Source organism: Oryctolagus cuniculus, chromosome 8 (genome assembly GCF_964237555.1).
Source record: "Oryctolagus cuniculus chromosome 8, mOryCun1.1, whole genome shotgun sequence".
Taxonomy (NCBI): domain Eukaryota; kingdom Metazoa; phylum Chordata; class Mammalia; order Lagomorpha; family Leporidae; genus Oryctolagus; species Oryctolagus cuniculus.
The window spans coordinates 134,239,623-134,247,096 of record NC_091439.1 but is presented as its reverse complement, the minus strand read 5'-3'; the positions used below and the strand labels follow the sequence as shown (position 1 = coordinate 134,247,096).

At 40.2% G+C, this 7,474-nt stretch overlaps 1 long non-coding RNA gene and 1 other non-coding gene across 2 annotated transcripts; both read right to left on the bottom strand.

Annotated features, from left to right (window-relative positions):
• Positions 1-1,761: 1,761 nt before the first annotated feature.
• Positions 1,762-6,469, bottom strand: LOC127487139 (uncharacterized). Its single transcript, XR_007913675.2, has 3 exons — positions 6,036-6,469; positions 4,978-5,156; positions 1,762-4,244 (listed from the first exon to the last, which is right to left on the bottom strand). It is a non-coding gene; the product is annotated as an uncharacterized lncRNA (long non-coding RNA).
• On the bottom strand, positions 5,664-5,771 carry LOC127487148 (U6 spliceosomal RNA). The gene has a single exon (XR_007913682.1). It is a non-coding gene; the product is annotated as a U6 spliceosomal RNA (small nuclear RNA).
• Positions 6,470-7,474: the final 1,005 nt, after the last annotated feature.

Sequence of the window (7,474 nt, the reverse complement as noted above, 5' to 3'; positions counted from 1 at the left end):
GTTCCTGAGTTCAGATTTAATGGTGAACACAAAATAAAGAATGGGAGAAGGAGAGGGAATATGAAAAGAACAGGATGTAGGAGGAGTGAAAGAAGGAAGGAATAACAATTTCACAAACACTGGAAGTGTACAACTAAAATATATTACTGATTTATTGAATATAAAAAGGGAAATGAATCAAATATGATCCTAAAATTTGGTCAACAAATATGTGAATGATTGCTCACTATCACTAGGCATCAGCGAAATGCAAATCAAAACCAGAATGAGATATCACCTCTCCGCATCTAAATAGCTATTATTCAAAGAAGAGCCACAAATGCTGGTGAGGATACAAAGAAAGTAGAAGTCTTTTTTTGGTTGTTGTTGACATGTACAATGCTTTTTTTCCCTGAATTTCTCAAGGCTGGATAAAGAAAAGGTGGTACATATTTATAATATATAATGGATTATTATTGTTATTTAAAAAGAAATACTATCATTTGCATAAAATGCTTGAAACTAGAGGACATCATGTTGAATGAAATAAGCTTGACACAGAAACAGATAGCAATATGTTCTCTCTTCTATGTGGGAGTTCAAATTTTTAAAAAACAAAAACGAAAAAATAAATGCTTGTGTGTACCAGTTTTGTTCCAAATACAGTGTTTTGTTAAACTTTGTTTTAAATCTTTATCAAATTGTTAAGAAGTATATACTACTATAGTTTTAATGAATTTATGACTTTTAAAACTTACTGTGGGGGCTGCTGCTGTTTTGTAGTGGGTAAAGCCACCACCTGTAACACCAGCATCCCATGTGGGCACCTGTTTCAGTCCTGGCTTCCCCACTTCTGATCCAGCACTCTGCTATGGCCTAGGAAAGCAGTGGAGGATGGCCCCATTGCTTGGGCCCCTGCACCCACGTGGGAGCCCTGGAGGAAGCTCCTGGCTCCTGGCTTCGGATTGGCCCATCTCAGGTCGTTGAGGCCATTTGATGAGTGAATCAGCAGATGGAAGACCTTTCTCTCTTTTTCTGTCTCTGCCTCTCTGTAACTTTCTGCCTTTCAAATAAATAAATGTTTTAAAAACGACAAATTTTATAAGTGAAGTTGAATACCTTTTCATTTTATTATTGTTTATAACCCTTTGCTATTTTCTTGCTCAAGAATGGTCTTTTAACTTTTTACCTGTTGAACTTTTATTTTATGGAACGTTAAGCGTTTGACTATTATGTAAATTCAAAATATGATATATCAAAAATAAAAATAAACAAGGAAAAATAAAATATATTTTAGGCTAAAATTTAATCCTGTAAACATCTGTCAAATTCATTTTATTTTCTTTTGAAGTATTTACAATATTAAGATTATGTTGTCGAGCCGGCGCCATGGCTCACTAGGCTAATCCTCTGCCTTGCGGCGCCGGCACACAGAGTTCTAGTCCCGGTCGGGGCGCCGGATTCTGTCCTGGTTGCCCCTCTTCCAGGCCAGCTCTCTGCTGTGGCCCGGGAGTGCAGTGAAGGATGGCCCAAGTGCTTGGGCCCTGCACCCCATGGGAGACCAGAAGCACCTGGTTCCTGCCACTGGATCAGCGCGGTGAGCCGGCCGCAGCGCGCCGGCCGCGGCGGCCATTGGAGGGTGAACCAACAGCAAAGGAAGACCTTTCTCTCTGTCTCTCTCTCTCACTGTCCACTCTGCCTGTCAAAAAAAAAAAAATAAATAAATAAAAAAGATTATGTTGTTTTTCTACTTATATCCTTGTTGAGATATACTCATTAATTTCCTTACAAACAACAAATAACTGCTTATTCAATTAGTTTTTTCATTTCATTAGACTGTATTACTTTGTTTCATTTCCAAATTTTCTTTTAGATTATCTCCATTTCACTTCACCATCTATCACAAATTTTCAGCATTACTTTTAGGATAATTCAAGGTTAGTTTAATGAAGATACCTATTTTTATAACCTGTGAAAACTGAAATAACAAAAATGAAGTAACGTGTCAAACACTAACAACAACAACAAAAAGTAGTGAACAAATACTACTGGAAGGTCATCAGGGGCATCTTACGTACATATCTGACACCAAGAAATATCTTAGCAGACTGCCAGAACCACAACATTGTATAAAGGCTACTGCAACCTTACGGAAAACATACTTCTGATTAAACTCATTATCTTTGGAGAATCACTTTCTGTTATTTAGTTTAACTAAGCCTTATTATTAGGCAATCGTAACTTTTATTTATTTCATTTTATTTATTTGAAAGATAGACCAGAGAGAGAGAGAGAGAGAGATCAAAGGCAGAGAGCTCCCATATGCTGGTTCACTCCCCAAATGCTTGCACTAGCTAGTGCCAGGCCAGGCTGAAGTTTAGAGTGAAGAACTCAATCCTGGTCTCCCATGCGGGTGGCAGGAACCCAACATCTCAAGCCACCACTTGCCATCTCCCAGAGTGTGTGCTAGCAGGAAGCTAGAATCAGAAGCAGAGCCAGGACTCAAACCTAGGTGCTCCAGCTTGGGGTGTGTGGCACAAAGCAGCATTGTCACTGCTATGCCAAACACCCACCATGCAACCATAATTTGTAAATGGAAGCATCCCGTATTATTTGACATTCACAATGACTAGCACTTTGTACTGTATTTGTCATCCAGTGACCCACGGTCCCTTGTACATGAAGCTGCACCACTCACAATCTGCATACAGAGCAGGTAATCAGACTATAGGTCGACAAGGTTTCTCTCACCAGGACTCGCATGGCTACTTGCAATTTGGAGCCTCCCTTAAAAACATGCACTGAGCCAGCAGTGTCCCAACTCCTAGAAGGGGAACTGACAGTAAGTTCAGTTGCTAGAGAAAGTTGGAGCTGGGAGATTAAGCCCCAAATCAAAGTTATAAGAGCAAACACTGAAAATAACCTTAGCTAGCTTGTCGGATGGGAGGAAAAATGGAGCTGATGACAGAGCGAACAGGAAAAGCCTTGAAAGAATGGGTATGTGGCCTATGAAAGAAATTCAGAGACTTTTATTATGACTTGCATTGTCTCAGTTCACTTCTACCTTTGATGGACCTCCTTTTTAAAGAATTAGCATGCATGTTTATTTTTCTTACAACCAAAAAAATCTACCTAAAGCTTTCTACAAATCCCTTTCAAACACATTCTGTGAACTAAAACCTGGCCCAGCATCATTCCCAGAGGCACACCAAGGGCAGAAGGGATGCACCACTATCCCTCATCTGAGATGATTCAAGGATACAAGATGACTGCGAAGTTCTCCTTAAATTTATACCTAAGTTACATATATTGTCTATATTTCTTTCTTTATTTGCAACAGCAGATTAGTTCTGAATCTCTACCCATCTTTCTGGAAGACATGTAGTGTTGGGGCCAGCACTGTGGTGCACAGTGTAAAGTGTTCACCTGTGACACTAGCATCCCCTGTCAGAGTGCCAGTTTGAGTTCTGAATGTTCTACTTTGGATTCTGCTACCTGGTAATGCTCCTGGAAAAGTAGTGGAAGATGACCCAAGCGCTTGGACCCTGCTACCCAACTGGAAGACCAGGCTAGAGTTTCTGGTTCCTGACTTTGGCCAGTCCAAACTCCTGTCATGGTAGCCATGTAGGGAGTGGATCAGCAAATCACAGCCATTTCTTTCCATTTTGAAAGAAGTTATCTCCTTATTATTTGAACAAGGGCACAAAGATGCGATCACTGCCCGGGTAAACAAGCCGGCTTCTCCTGGGCTGTCAACTCCCTCTTCACCGGGAGTCGCCCTGGGAAATTATGGGCCCCCTCAGGGAACTGCAGAAGGATTTTTAAGAGGGCATCTCCCGCGGTATTAAAAAGCACAATGATTTTGATGTGACTGAGTCAGCCAACAGAGACTCCCTCAAGGAGAGAGAAGCAGTCACCAGAGGAGGCATTTCAGAAGACTAATTCTATTTCTACAGAGTGTAGAATCTGTTCTTACGCCCAGAAAGCTTTTGTTAGAACACAAGAGAAGGGAATTAAAGTAAAATGTCAGCAGAGCATAGTTAACTTTCTCTGGTATTTCTGGTGTTTAAGAATGTATATCATACATCCCCATTTCAAATCCTGTTTGACAATAGGTGAAGTAAACAATAAAATAAACACACCTTAAATTTTGCATCCAATACAAATTCAAAGTTGATATCGTCAGCATTTACTCCAAGGAGAGCTGTTAATGACAGCACTCTTGAATGTGTGTTGATACTTGCATTGAGCAAGTTTCCAGCTTCCTAAGGATAAAATAAACTGAAAATTAAGAGTGGGAATAGGAGATGGTGGAGGAAGAAGGGTTGGAACATGGGCAGGAGGGTGGGTAGTATGGTAATTATCACTATGTTTCTAAATCTGTATATAGGAAATATATGAAACTTGTACACCTTAAATAAAATTTTCAAAAAGGCATCAAACTTACTGTCATCAGCCATGCCTTATTTTTAACCCCATGTTACAAACTAGCTTAAAGATTGTAGTAGCCTTTGTCTAGTAATGACTTCACACATTTTCTAAAAAAATGTGTTCTACTCTCAAAAGCTGAAGATTAAAGGTGTTTTTAAAAAGATTTATTTTATTTATTTGAAAGAGAGAGTTACATAGAGAGGTAGAAACAGAGGAAGAGAGAGGTCTTCCATCCGCTGGTTCACTTTTCAAAGGACCACAACAGTCTGAGCTGAGGGTAATCCGAAGCCAAGGGCAAGGAGCTTCTTCCGGGTCTCCTGTATGTGTACAGGGACTCAAGCAATTGGGCCAACGTCTACGCTTTCCCAGGTACATTAAGAGGGAGCTAGATCAGAACTGGAGCAGCTGCAACTCAAACCGGTGCCGTATGGAATACCAGCTACAGGCTGGGCTTTAACCCACTGCACCACAGCACCAGCTCTGGTGTTGTTGTTGTTAACGTGCTAATGTGTGAAGCTTGTTAGAGTGGGGAATGTTAGGCAGAAGAGAAAGGGCAAAGGGCCTCACCTCTAATGCAAGATGACTTTATGAATCCAGTTGGGTGAAAGACAAGCTCTGGCACCAATACTGAAGTAAGTGACCAGGTGGCCAGCGTATGGTGACTGCTTGTCTGTGATCAGCTGGGGGAGTATGGTAAAACTCAACGACTTCCCTGACAGGTCCCATGACAAAGTTCATTCTTTGTTCTGTAAAAAAAAATTATTTTGACATATATAAACCCACACCACTAGGCTTTACTGGATTTCTTTCCCCTCCTGGTTAGCAGGAGTTCCTGTCTTTGGCTCTCTCAGTAAACTTCATGAAAATTGCCCTTGTTCATTGGTCTCTAACTTTGTCATTGGTAGAGCAAGTTCCCAGGATTCACATTAGTTGCAACACTACTTATTCTGAAGGCATTAATTTTGAAAGTATTTTTTGTAATATATATATATATATTAATTTCAAAAGTGAATTGATGGGAATACACCATAAATTCTTATTTTGACACTCACTGAAATAGTCACCTGGAAAACCTGTTTTGTGTGACAAAGTACAGAAGTCTTGGTCACATTTAAATCACTGAGAACTAGAGAGAAATACTATCGCAAACCATAATAGACAATATATCCATAAAAATTTTCCCAGTCCTTATTGAAATATGGCACAGTGCAATTGCTACATGGCAAACTAGTGTAGCATAGAAGTAAAAAAAAAAAAATATGGAATGCTTCACGATTTTGCAAGTCATCCTTGCGCAGGGGCAATGCTAATCTTCTCTGTATCATTCCAATTTTAGTATATGTGGCTACCCAAGCGAGCACAAAAGTATTTTCTTGCAACAAGTTTCTGTAGGTAATTGCTTTAAAAGGGAGAATTGGAGTGGGTGTTTGGTATGGTGGTTAATGCACCATATGAGAATCTGGGTTCAAGTCCTTTCTGTATCTGCTTTTCTAGAAGAAATACAGTTTTTCCTTCCAATAATGAGCACATTGTTATTCACACTCAAAGCAGGTTAGCTCCTTATTATTTGAGCAAAAAGACAAAGAAGTCAAAACAAAACGAAACAAAACAAAAACATGGAGCACCTCGTCAATGTCTTTGCTCTTCCACTTCTGATCCAATTCCCTGCTAATATGCATCCCGGGAGGCAGTGGTGATGGCGCCAGTACTTGGATTCATACTGTCCACGTGGGTGACCTGGATTGAGTTTGAAGATCCTGGCTTTGGCCTGGCCCAGACCCAGATCTTGGAGGCATTTGGGAAATGGACCAGTGGAAGGAAGATCTCTCTGTCTGCCTCTATGTCTCTGGCTCCTTCTCCCTGACTTTCAAACAAAATGAAAATAAATAAATTTTTAAAAAATTGCTGAACTCTACTTTTTGGCAATTTCAGTTGCAATCAGGTCTTGTCTACCTGTGTTCTTCTCCATCTGTCATGTCTAAGTTCGAATGGCATTATTTGCTATATTTACAGTATATGTGTAACAGCATTTTTCATTTACTGAGCATCTATCCTATACCAGAACTTGTTTCCTAATACATAGAAATTTTAACATGCATTCTTCTCTATAGATTCCATTATCAAGTAAGGAAAACAAGGTATGTCCATGAATGTCCACGGTGTAAATTACAAGAGTACAAGTGCTACAGGAGGAATTATAAGAAAGAAGAACAGGTACATGAAAATTAATTTTAGCATATCACTTCAAATGGGAAGTGCCACTCTGTGGTAGGGGCAATTAAAAACACTTCTAAAGCCGGTGCCGCAGCTCACTAGGCTAATCCTCCACCTGCGGCGCCGGCACACCAGGTTCAAATCCTGATCGGGGCACCGAATTCTGTCCCGGTTGCCCCTCTTCCAGGCCAGCTCTCTGCTGTGGCCCGGGAGTGCAGTGGAGGATGGCCCAAGTGCTTGGGCCCTGCACCCCATGGGAGACCAGGAGAAGCACCTGGCTCCTGCCATCGGATCAGCGCAGTGCGCTGGCCACAGCACGCCAGCCATGGCGGCCATTGGAGGGTGAACCAACGGCAAAGGAAGACCTTTCTCTCTGTCTCTCTCTCTCATTGTCCACTATGCCCGTCAAAAAAAAAAAAAAAAAAAAAAAAAAAAAAAAAAAAAACCACTTCTAAAAGATTCATAGACACTGACCTTCAATGAAGTGTTGAAGCTCTAATGTTTAGGTTTACCCAAGATTCCTCTTTTAGTTTCATGTGCCTATGAGCAAAAGAGTGATGACAGATGTCTAGTTGTGAATAATAATTTAGCACAGATGTGCTGCTACCTAAAAATGATCTTTTATACTAAATCGTTTTCCATTTTTGATGGACTAAACTTTTGAGTTTCAATCTCATGTTTTCACCTTTACCTAAGCTTATTTTCCTAAATGTGTCGATGATGATAAAAAGATTTCTTTGCCTGAATTATCAGACTTCATTTACCTAGAACATAAATATATGTTTAATCTGACACCATTTGGGCCCAAATAAGTATACTATTATTTAAAGTCTGCTTTAAAATAGGAAAA